Genomic DNA, 14,451 nt, shown 5'->3' with positions numbered 1-14,451 from the left:
TCCTTGATCTGGCTTGATTTTCCTTGAGGAGAGCCTTCCGACTTGTAGATCTTTCGAGCTTGGGAGTCGCCATCTTGATACCTACACAACATTTCACAATTAATAATATATCTTGAAGTGTAGAAATTAGGATTCAAAAGGAAGATTTATGATTTCAATTAGGAAACTTCATGATAAATCTTGAGTTATCATTTCGTAATTAACTATGCCAAACTTAGAATTTTCAAAATAAAAGTTCAAAATTCAAATCTTCAATAATGGTGTCAAGATTATTTCGCCATACCTCCCCTTGAGTATTAAACTCTAAGAAATGATGCAAAAATAGATGAAATTCGCTAGGCAAAATGTAGATCAAAGCCTTCTCTTGAACAAATCGTGCCTCCTCTAGCTTGGAAAAGAATAAACTCCACTAGCCTCTTCAAAAATCTGGAAATTCGCCTTCCTATTGCCTTTACAAAATGAATTTCGCCCTCCTTAGTCTCCACACTTAGTAGAAATTCGCTCCACTCCAGCTAGATTTCGCACCTTCAATTAGCTCTCCAAATTCGCACTTGAAAGGATGATTGAATGATTTGAATGATGAAAAAACACACCTCCAATATATAGAGCGCTTTACCTTGATTCTTGTTGAGGCCGACCTAGCAAATAAGCTTTAAAATAAAATAAAATCCCACTAAGAAGAAGGCCGACTTAACAATAAAGGCAAAATAATGACTATTAAGCGCTCAACTTTTAATTTTTTTAATTATTTAAATTAATTTCAATACCTCTAAGATGTTTATTTTGATTATTTCAAGGTACAAAATTAATTTATTAAATTGAAATGCTTTTAATTTAATGCGAATTTGATTCAATATCTCCAAAGGCCCCAAAGTTAGCAAATTTGGTGAATTCGTTAAGAATTTCAACGCTCAAATATGGTAAAAATAAAGAATGCTACTAACTTCGCCCTGGACCCTTGGAGAGGGACAGGAGCGAACTTTCAATCTTGGCCTTGCATTCCTCATTTTTCCTTGCTCAAAACTTCATCTAGGCATTTAAAATGGCATTTTTAATTAGAGTTTTGAGTTTAATTCCACTTGATCTCTAGGAGGAAAGTGCCTTTAGGACCTTTTCGCCCTAGACCCTTGGAGAGGGACAGGAGCGATTTTCACTTTTGCTCTTATTTCTTCGTCCTTTTAATTGCCAACTCTCAATGTGGGGTAAGTGATGATCTCTTTCATCCATTCCATACATGTTTAATCTTGTTTTTGCAAGGCAAAATAGGTGTCCCAAAGCTTTTCGCCCTGGTCCTTCAGTGAAGGACAGGAGCGCCTTTTGCATTTTAGCCTAGGATTATCAAGTTTTGAAGTCAAATCTTTGTTCACCATGCCTTAGAAGAATTTTTCATCCTTGCACAATCTTGCCTTAGCGTAACCTTGGAGGGAAGCTATTGGTTTTGTAAAAAATCGCCCTGGTCCTTCAATGAAGGACAGGAGCGCTTTTGAGTCCTTTGTACATATTCTTGATCGTTTGAATCTTCAAATTGCTCCAAGGCGTAGATCATCACCCTTCACTCTTCTTTGAATCTTAGAAACAAAAATATCATCTTGAAATATAAGGTAAATGGGCATACATGGAAATTTCGCCCTGGACCCTTGGAGAGGGACAGGAGCGCTTTTCCCCATTGTCATCAAAATTTGTAATCTTTGCATCTCAATTCCATCTTAAGGCATTTTAAACCTCATTTCAAACTTATGTCAAGGCTTAGATTTGTCCAAACTTGAAGAGAAAGGGTGGATATTAGGTTTTTCGCCCTGGTCCCTTGGTGAGGGACAGGAGTGATTTTGCAAATTTAAGCTTATCCATCCTTTGTCGGCCTTCCAAATTATCTTCAACGGGTTAAACACGCCTTCTTCCATTCATTTCAATCACAAAACTTGCCTCGTCCTTGCAAGAAAATTGCACTTTTAGAAAATCGCTCTGGACCTTCAGCAAGGGAGAGGAGCGAATTTTGCCCTCTAGGCCAAAATGCTTCACCTTTCATCACGAAATGTCCTTGCTAGGGAAGATTTCACCTTGTTACACGCCATGAATAAGAGTTCAAGTCCAAGAAAGGTCTAAAAATGTGTATATAAAGAAAATCGCTCTAGTCCCTTGGTGAGGGACAGGAGTGAAATTACCCTTCTAGGCGAAATTCCATCATTTCATTGTCTTCAATCAAGTCTGGATGCTCTATCACGTTCATTTCGTCCTCCACCACGCCTTTGATATCTTAATTTGACCAAACAAGGTCAGAAATGACTCCAATAGGTTTTTTCGCCCTGGACCCTTGGTGAGGGACAGGAGCGATTCGCCTTGGACCTCCTGAGAGGGTCAGGAGCGAAATTCGCTCTGGATCCTCAGTGAAGGACAGGAGCGAAATTTGACTTTTTGAACTCTCTATCAGGATAATTTTTATGGAATATAACATTTAAGTATAAGAAAGAAGAAATTTTAAGTTATATTCCATATATACTTTCAGGATGTTTGAGAGTGGTTTCAGACCTCCAGGAGCTATATTGCAAAATCTAATTTTTGGAGGTTTTTCAGTTTCTAGACTTAGTCAAATTTCAGGATCAGGACATTCCAGACTTCATCACTCACCAACTTGACCTAACTCAAGCAGAACCTGCTATCCAGGTGATCCCCTTGGCGACACTCAAAATGCAAAGGCTAAAAACCCTAAAAGACCTAAAAACAAACCCTAAAAAGCAAAAAGTAGGGGTCCCCATTTGCAATGGGGCGATGTGTGAAATGGTCACAACAGGATTAGAGCTCCGAGTTAGGGTTTCAGCAGTTGGGGTTGTGAAGTCGGAATCCTTCACAATTTTGCGGTGCTTACAGGTGTGAAAGATCACCTGAGAGCCTTCATATAGGTTACATCTTTCAGCAGTTTGCAGGAGAATCACCATTTTCAGTTTTGGAAAGGATTTAGCAGCTGATTATAGTGCTTTCTAGAGCAGATCAGACTTCAATAGTTGCAGATCAGATCTTACAAATTGGAGATCAGACTTGGGAACTGCAGAACCAGAGGTAAAGCAGCCCTAGGCAGGCCATACCTGGCTTGAAACCGTATGTGGGAGTTTAGGGCAGTTTTTGGACAGGTTTCCATGCCTATTTTCAGACCAGCACACCATTAGAACCAGCTGTACTACTTGGGTAATCAAATCAGTCCCAGACAGTTATCTTTATCAGCCAATTTGGATAGTGTGACTTCTTCAACACGAATCAGATTGTGTTTGCAGACCCGTGACTAAATTCTAGGTATGTGATATGATTCTTTTGGTGCCAACAAATTATTAAAATTGTTCCTTGCTGTTCCATTCACAGTTCTTTATAATTTCCTTCAAACTTTTTTATTGCATTTATTTAATACTTTTCAAAAACTCAAGAAAATACTTAAAAATCAGAAAACTACCAAAACACAAAAATAATCAGACCCCCAAAAAAATTAGATCAGCATATCTCGAGGTCGATCCCTATGGAGCGTGGTGGGTTGTGATGTCCCAACCTAAATGTTGTGGAGTTGTGGATTTCCGTTGGCCGTGTACCCAGGGTTGGGACCCACCCACGATTGGGCAGCTACGTGTCCACGAGGGGGCTGACTTGCTGAGTGGGACAAAATCCCCACTCTTATGCTAGTGGGCGCTATTCACCACTAGTCCAAGATTTTGGTGTAGTGGTTGCCTTGATTGGTATTAGAGCACATAATTTCTTGCCATCCTGTGAATAGAAACCCTTTGATGAGTGACAAAGAATTTCAAACCTATACTAAAGAGAACCACTTCTAGTGGCAACCACCACAAGTTCCAGAGGGTGAGACAGCTTCTGGTATTACTGGGAGTCATAGGAAAGATTCTAGTGACAGTGAGGGTAGTACAAGTACCATGGCTGAAAAGGAAAAAGGGAGGGCTAGGTCAATCAGCCCTAACATTAGGATTTAGAAGAAATTTGATGCCGTGATGGATATGATGTCTCAATTGTTGGGACAAATGTCCAAGCAGTACTCGTTGCATTAGGACCAATCTCAACACACCACTCATAATGGTGAAACCAGCTGGATACAGGGAGACAGTGGACAAAATAGTGGATCTAGAGAGCGCACTACCACCAATTCAGTTCCAAGACCCTTACAACTAACCTTTCTTCCTAGTGAGGGAACACCCACTCAACAAGGTCAGGGGCCTAAGCTATAGATCTTTGCAACCAAGGAGGTCCGACATCATTATACATAGTATATGACTCTGCCACCAGAGGTCAGGGGGTTACTGACCCTTGTCCAATTTATAGGACAAAAGAAACATAGGGCAGGTTCAGTTGGTAGAGCAGAATACAAGGCGGCTTCGTATGGACAAAGAGATTTTCAGTAGGTTGTGGGCAAGTTGACCTTGCCACACTATGACGGAGGGGATTGGTGTACATCTTGAGGATGGGTGTAGAAGCTCGATAACTATTTTGTCTTTGAAGCCTATGACAGAGGAGGCGATTAAGTTCGCTACTTTGCATTTGGATGGTGTGGTTCATGAGTGGTGGTACAACGGTTTGGTAACTTTGGGACATCGCTTCATCACCTCTTATGATGAGTTCACTAATAAACTCTTTGTTCGCTTTGACAGAAAGGACCCAAAGATGTATTTTAGAGAGCTTGCACAACTCAAGTAGTATGGATCCTTGGAGATTTACATTGCTGATTTTCAGAGGTTGTCAGTGATGGTGTCCAACAACTCAGAGAGGCGGTTAGTGGTACTTTTCATTGAGGGACTTATCGAGCCCTTACATGGATGGTTTAAGGCTTTTGATCCACCCACTTTACAGGATGCCAGGAAGAAGGCTTGTAGCATGGAGCTTGCTGCCCCGAGGAGTGAGTTCTCATCAAAACCTTTTTCCAACAGTAAGGATAAGAAACCTTTTCATAAGACCACGGATCAGCAAAGGAAACCTTTCCAAAAAAAATGATGACGAGACATTAAATTACTTGAGACGTAAGAAACTATGTTTCAAGTGCAAGGAGCCATGGGATCCTAAACATAAATGCCCTTTTAAAGGGAAGGCTAACAAAATGGAATATTATTCAGTTGATGGTACAAACTCTGAAAATTCCGATCAGCACACTAAAACTTGTGATAGTGAAGCAGAGAGTGCTTTTGAGGATTCAGTGAAGGAGCAGGAGGATGATAGACCCATGGCACAACTCTTTAGCATTCTACGTGAGGTTTCTTTCAGGAATTCGTGTAGTTCTAGGTGGGCAGTGAGTGATTACCTTATTGGATACAGGAGCTACACATAATTTTATTGATGAGGGGTTAGTGGCCAAGAGAGGACTCAAGGCCGAGGAGTTTGAGGGATTTCGAGTGAAGGTTGCAGATGGTTCCACTCTCACATGTACCAGGAGGATCCCTAACTTGACCCTACAACTTAATGATTATGTCTTTTAGGCAGACTATTATGTAGTGGATATTGGTGAGATGGACATTGTTTTGGGCATGAAGTGGCTTCATGCTATTGAGGAGTTCACACTCAACCTACACAACATGGAGATGAGGTTTGGGGGAACATGTGCTGAGGGGGATGTTAGATGGTGGCTTATGCATGGTTTCCTTGAGGAGGATGGAGAGGTTTTTTAGGCATGATCAGATTGAGTGGGCAGTAGAGTGTGTGACGATGCCTACAACAAGAGAGTAGCAGAAGTGGGAATATCCTTCGAACATCTAGAGAATCTTAACTAAACATAATAAAGTGTTTAGTGACATATCACTTGGTTGACTTCCAGACAGAGGAATAGAGCTAAGTTGCTGGTTTGGGTTCGGGTTCGGGCACCGGTTCGGGTTTGAAGAACCGGTACGCCGGTTCAACAAAATTTTGAAAAGGGGTTTGGGTTCGTTAATAAAAAACGATATAAAACTTATATATATTAATATATACTATTATATAATATATTATAAATATATATATTATAACATTATATAATAATATATTATTATATAATGTATTATATTATATTACATATAATATACTATATAATAATATATATCTATTATATAATATATTATAAATATATATCTATTATATAATATATTATAAATATATATAATATAATATAATATGATATAATATATTATATTACATTGTATTATAATATATTATATATCATTCAATTTCAATTTATTAAAGACCTTATAATTAATAAACCCCTCTAGTTTAAATAGCAGAAGAACGGGCTGCAAAGTTACTTTGACCAAGAGCTGCGGCAAATATACAGAGACAGAAGTAGGTGACAACTAAGTTAGACACAAATGTCAGTAGCGAGAGGTTGATCAAACCGAACCAGTACCGAACATGAACCACAAACCACAAACTGTATTTAGGCAATACGAGGGCCTATATGGCCGAACCCGATAATTTAGGAATAGAGCACATTATCGAGTTGTGGGAAGGGGCCAAACTAGTTATCATCAACCCATATGGGCACCCTAAGCAGGTCAAGGATGAAATAGAGAAAACAATTAAGGAGATGGGTATATTTGGTCTAGTAAGAGTCCATTTGCATCAGCAGTTGTATTGGTCAAAAAGAAAGATGGGACTCTTCACATGTGCATTGACTACTGTGCTTTGAATAAGATGACAATTAATAACCGGTACCCCATACCTCGTATTGATGAGTTACATGGAGCCTGTTACTTTTCCAAGATTAGTTTTGAGATCTGGTTAACATCAGATACGGATGAGAGATGAGGATGTGGAGAAGACAGGTTTCAGATGCCATTGTGGACACTTCGAGTTCTTGGTTATGCCCTTTGGGTTAACCAATGCCCCGACTACATTCTAGTCTTGCATGAACAGGGCCTTCTAGCATCATTTGAGGAAGATTGTTTTGATCTTCTTTGATGAAATTTTGGTATTCATTCGGACTTGGGAGGAGCATTTGAGACACCTAGATGAGGTATCGAGTATTTTGTAGAGGGAGTCCTATGCCAAGGAGTCCAAGCATGAGTTTGGGATGATGAAGTTGCTCTACTTGGGGCACATTATTAGCTCAGAGGGAGTCAAGGTTGATTCGGATAACATCTAGGCTATTGTTGATTGGCCTCCACCTAAGAATCTCACCTAGCTTAGGGGATTCTTTGGGCTTTGTGGTTTTTATAGACACTTCATCAAGGGGTTCTCACAGCGGGTAGAACCTATCACAGATTTGATGAAGAAAGGGGCCTTCATTTGGACAAATCTGGCACAACAATGTTTTGATCAATTTAAGCAGTTGATGAGCTCGTGTTTGGCTCTTGCAATACTTGACTTCTCTCAGCCTTTTGAGTTATAGTGTGATGCTTCAGGAGAGGGAATTGGTGCAATGCTGATGCATAACAAGCACCCTATAGCATTTGAGAGTTGGAAATTGAGTGGGCTAGAGCGGAGTTACAACATATATGACAAGGAGATGTTAGCTATCATGCATGCATTGGCTAAGTTTAGGCAGTACATGGTAGGGAGTAAATTTATGGTTAAGATGGACCATAACAGCCTGAAACATTTCCTCAGTCAGCGGGACTTCAATGATTGTCAGGAAAAATGGGTGAGTAAGCTCTAGGCTTACGATTTCAACATTGCATATATGAAGGGCAAGAAGAACATCGTTGTTGATGCCCTATCTAGGAGACCCCATTTGTGTTCTATTGGGGAGATTGTAGATGATTGGCATGGGTTGATCACTATAGAGTATGCTAAGGACACATGGGTCGCAGGTTATTGATGGGACAGTATAGGATTACAGATACACAATTGTAAATGATCTCATCATTTACAAAGGGAGGGTTTTCTTAGTCCCAGGTGTTGAATTTTAAATGCTCGTTCAACCACGGGCAATAATTTGCCCTCCCAGCCATAGACAATCCACAATTGTCTCCCTCGAGCACTGCTTATTCTCCATAAGGCAGATTATGTGTGTTTTGTATGTTATATATGTCGGCCTAAAGGAATTCGACCATAGCTACAATAACATTAACACTCCCTCTTAGCTAGGAAGGAATCCTTCTCGATATTTATATTTAATGAAGCACTTCTTTATTAGGTCGGCCCAAACAAGGATCCGACTTTAGTTATAAACATCAACACTCCCTCTTAGCTAGGGAGGAATCCTTCTTAACCTTTACAAGTTACATCACCTCATTGTGATGATTGTCCACAATGGCTACATCCATATGTGGAAAGGAAAGATATTACCTCATTGCGATATCAACCATTATGGCTTATCCACAGATATCACCTCACGTGATATCCACCATAGATATCTCCTCATTTAATATCCACCATTATGGCTTATCCATAGATATCACCTCACATGATATCCACCATTATGGCACATCCATAGATATCATTTCACGAGATATCAACCATTATTGTGAGATCGTCACCTCACAATGATGGTAAGATGCACAAGTGTTCATCACTGTGAGATCGTCACCTCACAATGATGGTAAGATGCACAAGTGTTCATCATTGTGAGATCGTCACCTCACAATGATATTCACCATGGCTCATCCAGAGGGTAAACACAGTAGTATAGGAAAATCACCACAGACTCTCTCACGTGGTGTTGTCATGGCGTCACACACATGACATCCACCATGAACCATATCAGAGGGTGGAGATAAGGGCTTACACTTCAAGTCTCTCTCAAAGAGAAATGCATTACAAGGGCTGGCACCTCTAACTTCTCTCTCACAGAGAAGAATGCATTTTATCACATAATAAGAACATCTGAATTCTGAGACTCCCTCTCAGCAGAAACTCCCTCTCAACAAGGGCAACATTCTCACACCTTTGATTCAATAAATTACAGTGGCTCCAATGTTTGACCAAACAAGGAGCGTTCGATGCCACACTGCTTCACAAGCTTGCTGATCCTCTGCAAAGGACTTGGCACGCTCCATCTGTCACTCAAGCTCCTTCTGAATCTCTAATCCGATGTGAAGGAAGAGTCACTGCAGAGTATTTGCACACTCGAACCAGGCAATATACTGGACATGCTTTGGCCAATGCAAAGAAAGAACCCACAAATTGTAGTCACATCTAGATACAAGGTCACTGTCTGTCTATTTTTGTGATAACTCTGTCACATACGACTCCTTGTCTTCAATCTTAATATTCTTGAACACTGTTGTGCTTGCTATATGTTTGTCTTCAACAACAATTCTTGTCACTGAAAGCATGAACTATAATCGCTAGATGTGATAAGTCGTTTCTTCTTTCTCACCAATAATTTTCATCTTTGGCAAATGTTTAGTCTTCGTCAGCGCCCCACACCGCTTGTCTACTTCTTCCACATAGATACACATGATTGGCGATATATGTGACTACCATCAAATATAACCGATATCTTCAGGAGTTCAGAACTATTATTTTATTGCACCAATAACAGTATAGCCCGCATCAAAATATTCATCCTGCCAACTACAACCAATATAACCTTTGGTGGACTAAGTAATTATCACAACAGAGATGCCTTGCACCAAATGTGCCCGATGAATACGTTTCCATTCACTGAATCATTACCGCCATGTCCACTTCTGGATAACGAGCTTCGTACATCCGGCACTCTAAATTAGGTGTCATTTTCGATGCAAACAAATCTTCTCGATGCTGAGTCATTTTCTATGTGCTGATGTCAGATATTCATTATGCATCAATCTGAATCGAACCTTCAGTCGCTGACTTGTCTCGTGATCTTTTACCGATTATGTAACTTATTAATCAAATTAGTCATGGCAACAATGATTGCTGTTCATGTTCTCCTTATAATGAATACATGCCCAATATCAACTCCTTTCACGATAATAATGGTTACAAATGAATGCAGGCTCCGCTCGTTAATTCCCTTCTTCATCATTCATGAATGTTTTGTTTTACCTTATGCTGTAAAAGGAAATATCTGTCTCGAATCTCATCATGGCCCGATACCTTGATACTGTGGCTGTCATAGAGGAAGTCAACTCAACCCATGGTGCAAATTCTTTTGTAGCTTGATCGTCGCTGTATGCAGTCCCTTACCATAATCCATGACAAAATAAATTTTTTTGTCTTGAATCAAAGTCATTTCACATATTTTCTTTCATCGCTATATATTAATGAATTGCTGTACATTTAAACATGTCACACTTGAGTCTCCAGGTCATTGCCATTGTAATAGACTCCATACTGCTGGCATGATGATTGCTACTATATTTATAGTCGATGCCATTTATCATAAAAACTTCAAATAATCATTGCGTCTTATTTACTTACATAGCCACTGAGTGTAATCTTTAGCGCTGCCTTCAAAATCTCTTCGATATAATCGATTGTATTGAAGAATATAATCATAAGAATTAAATCGCAACTGATCTAATATTGTGATGTCTATTGGATGCTCTTCAAAGAATATTTCTGCATAATATAATCGCTGCATAAAATAGATGAAGCCGCCATAATGAAAACCACCATTATCATTAATGCCATCTGTTGTAATATCTCTCCCCTTATTACCATGATCTACCCCTTATATAGGTATCGTTGTAAGCCAATAATCCTGCCTCTGTCTCTAGCAGACCTCACTAACTTCCTAATTCCTATTCACACCGATATTATATTGTTTCTGTTTTGGCAAATGTCTTCCTTAGCACCCGTCACATCTGCTCTTCCATGCGAATACCTTCATTCCACTACAGCTCACAAAAAATATTAAAATCGAACCCATGGGACAATCAATAATTCCACCTCTTTAGTTCAAAATATTCACCGCAATCACACAAATAAATCTGAAGCTCCCACTAAGGAGAAATTATCAAAAATATCGCACCCACACATCAATAACAATAATAGGCATAGGATTTGCATAGAATGTTCTTCAATCCCTTTGATCGTGCCTACTCTGATACCATGTTGAATTTTAAATGCTCCTTTAACCATGGGCACTAATTTGCCCTCCCAGCCATAGACAATCCACAATTGTCTCCCCTAAGCACTGCTTATTCTCCACAAGGCAGATTATGTGTGTTCTGTATATCATCTTTTCAAGAGAGGAAGATTAATCTTCCTTTATATCTTTTGTGATACCCCTTCACCAAGGGACGCCACTCTTCCAAATTATTATATTATTAATGTAATATAATAATTATTATATATATAATATAATAATACAATATAATAATAATATAATTATATTATCTCACAATAATAATATAATAATTATATAATATAATTATTTTATTTCACAATAATAATATTAATATAATTATTATATCATAATAATCCACACTTATCACAACCTTTATGTTATATATGTCGGCCTGAAGGAATCCGACCATAGCTACAATAACATTAACACCAGGTTCAGAGATGAAGAGGCAAATATTGAGAGCCTTCCATGATGAACCTATGGCAGTTGACCCCAGGTATTTTAAGACCTATCGGCAAATACGGGAGAGGTTCACTTGGAAGGGGCTCAAGTCAGAGGTCCTTAGATATGTGTGTGAGTGTCCTACCTGTCAGCAGAATAAACAGGAGCACACTTTTCCGGTAGGGTTATTGCAGCCCCTACCCATTCCTAGTAGGAAGTGGGAGTGCATCTCAATGGATTTTATCACGGGCTTACCCAAAGCCCAGGGGAGAGATTGCATTTATGTTGTGGTGGACAAACTTACGAAGATTGCACACTTTTTTCCGATTACCACTACATTTACAGCAATGTAGGTGGCCGAGTTGTTCTTTAGGGAGGTATTCAGACTTCATGGGCTGCCGAGGAGTATTGTCAGTAGAGCCATCATTGGTTGAGAATGCCAACTGCCGGTAACTACCAACTAACAACCACCAGTCGGAGACTAAATACTTAATTATAAAATATCTCATTTTATTTATTGCTAAACTACAAATTTTAGAAAAATTAAAAGAGACAAGATTTCTCCATTAAAAAACTAGAATTTTATTTGAAACCCTATAGCACATGGACCTTGTGGCACCTAGAGAGTACAGTAAATGGATCTTTGTTATAAAAAATTAAAATATGAAGGATGAAGCCAAAGGTTTCTGTCACTGAATAATGTCCCTTTGCTCTGCCTAAGCTCTCTTGCTTCCTACTTCTTGTAGAGAGGGATTACCAGAGCATAAGGAGGCTGTAATAGTAAAATTAAGATCTAGATAGGTGTGATAATTAAATAAATACAATAATTGAATTCAAGTAATGCACAAATAAATTGTAGAAAAAGTAGAGAACATAAATAACACCATACACCTCAAAATTCAGTTTTGTCTTGTGTTTTCACTTTTAGGCAACAGATAAACAAGTTTTAGAGTTTATGAGGCAATCGTTAACATCGAACTAGATTATGACAGTGCTCATTTGGAGCAAATAGTTGCAGATGCGAAGGCATCAAATCGCATTTAACATATCTAGTCATTGCTGCCTTAGAAGCTATTTGAATTTTTTATTCCCCATTTTTGTTTTATATACGAGTAATAATTCTATGACAATATATACTAGAGTAGCTGGAAACTCCTGTGTCCCTCCTTGGGCGCACGTGTTCCCGTATCCGAAACGGATATGTATCCAATACAACTCGGATATGCATCGGATATCGTACCCACACATGCCCAAAAAACCTTGATTTCCAACTGTGCCAAATACTATGTGATTTGATTTTTTCAAATCTGACTTAAATCTTCTTAAATTTAATTTAAAAGAACTTCATTCATGCAGTTTTAAAAAAAAAATGGTATAAACAAAACCTACACCAAATGAGAAAGACAAATGAAATGATTTTCTATTCCAAGAACCCATTTTATTGGGTTATCTTTCAATGCAACTCTACTATTTTTGCATATTGTTAATTGTTAAATCAACTTATAATTATTTATGTAGCAATTATGTGTCTATGTTGCTTTCGAAGTAATGAAAATCTCCTCTAATAACTTAGAAAATTGTGTTAAATATATGCATATGTGTTTTTTATGAATGTTGTATCCAGCCACATCCATATTGGGGGTCTTAAAAAATGGCCATATTCGTATCCGATACCGTATCCGTATCCACCATGTCCATGCAACTTTGATATATACGCTAAGACTGAAAATTTGATACTTAAGGAGACTTGGAGAGTAATTGGCAACATCAAATCTTTGTTTATGTCTTATAATTGAAGTGTGGACTTTATTTCTTTTTCTATGCGCTCTATTTGGCATGATATAACATTTGCAGGTTTCTTTTCCGATTTTTTGAGTATTTTATTGTCTTTTTATTTGCTGTTTTTTCTGTTTTAAACATACAAAACCCTTTCAGTTTGTTGTGTTTTTGCTGTGTAATTAAATTCCATTTGCATTTTTAGTTTGCTGCATAACTGGGCAATCTGAAAGGGTCCAGATTGATTAGGCATTGGTCTTCCTTGCAATATACTATGGCTGAGGCTCCCTGCCTCCTTTGCTTCCAGTCTAGTGGTTGTGACTCTGTTTCATCCTGGAGTTGGTGACCTCTTTCACCTCCCAACCATATGGTAGATCTCAGCAGCAGGCTCACATCACAAGTTTTTTTCAGCTTGCCCCCTTAGCTTTGGACTTGTCTTAGGAAGTATTTGTAGCCATGCATTGGTAATCCCATTGTGATTGATGAAGTTTTTGTTGGCTCCCCCAACACATCTCTGAACACTGACACTTGAGGATTTTGGTTCCTGGTTTGGATTGTCTTCTTCTGTTTATTATCTTTAAGGATCTTTCCCTTTTTTTTCTTTTTATTGTTGTACTTTCTACGATGTATGCCTTTTTTTTAAGGTTAGTCTTTGTGTGTGTTTTCTTTATTGCAAGGTCCTTTTGTCTAGTTTCAGTCATTTTCTTTTGTACCTGCAGGAACATTCCAGTACCATTCATCAATTTTTGGTAATTGGTGGACATTGATAGATTATTTTTCTTTCAGTGACATCTCTTGTAAATATTAAATGTCTGCATTCTGAACTAGAACAGCAGCCTATGTGGCAAGTTGCGACTTTCTGTAATTTTTGTATATATTATAATATAATCAATTTTTGAAAAATCGAAAGAAAAAGAAAATCAATCTGTATATGTTTTTATTGTCCATTTTTGTCAATGTTGATTATTGCCATTTTCTTTCAATGCCAATGTTAAGCGCTAGTGAACCATTGGGAAGGGTCATGCATACCTAACACAAGTGACATTAGCAAGTCCAGAATGTTTTGCAAATGCAAAGCTATTCTACATATGAGTAGTTTTTATTTTTTTCAAGGTCCGTTTTGTTTAACACAAGTGTGTATAACTGTCTCCATGGAAATAATTTCCTGGTGTAAATTCTCTAATTTTTATGTTGATCGGTTTGGTTATGTTGGTAGATTGTTCAAGACTCTTATACCTTGGCCAAAAAATCTTTGTTATTATTATGCTTCTCATTTTCTTACACTC

General features: G+C 38.3%; 1 protein-coding gene across 1 annotated transcript in view; it reads left to right on the top strand.

Annotated features, from left to right (window-relative positions):
• Positions 1–14,451, top strand: part of LOC131074656 (splicing factor Cactin) — a 121,787-nt gene that overhangs the window by 77,237 nt on the left and 30,099 nt on the right. The gene's annotated exons all lie outside the window — the stretch shown is intronic.

Source organism: Cryptomeria japonica, chromosome 4, assembly GCF_030272615.1.
Source record: "Cryptomeria japonica chromosome 4, Sugi_1.0, whole genome shotgun sequence".
Taxonomy (NCBI): Eukaryota; Viridiplantae; Streptophyta; class Pinopsida; order Cupressales; family Cupressaceae; genus Cryptomeria; species Cryptomeria japonica.
This window is presented reverse-complemented; position numbering and strand designations above follow the sequence as displayed.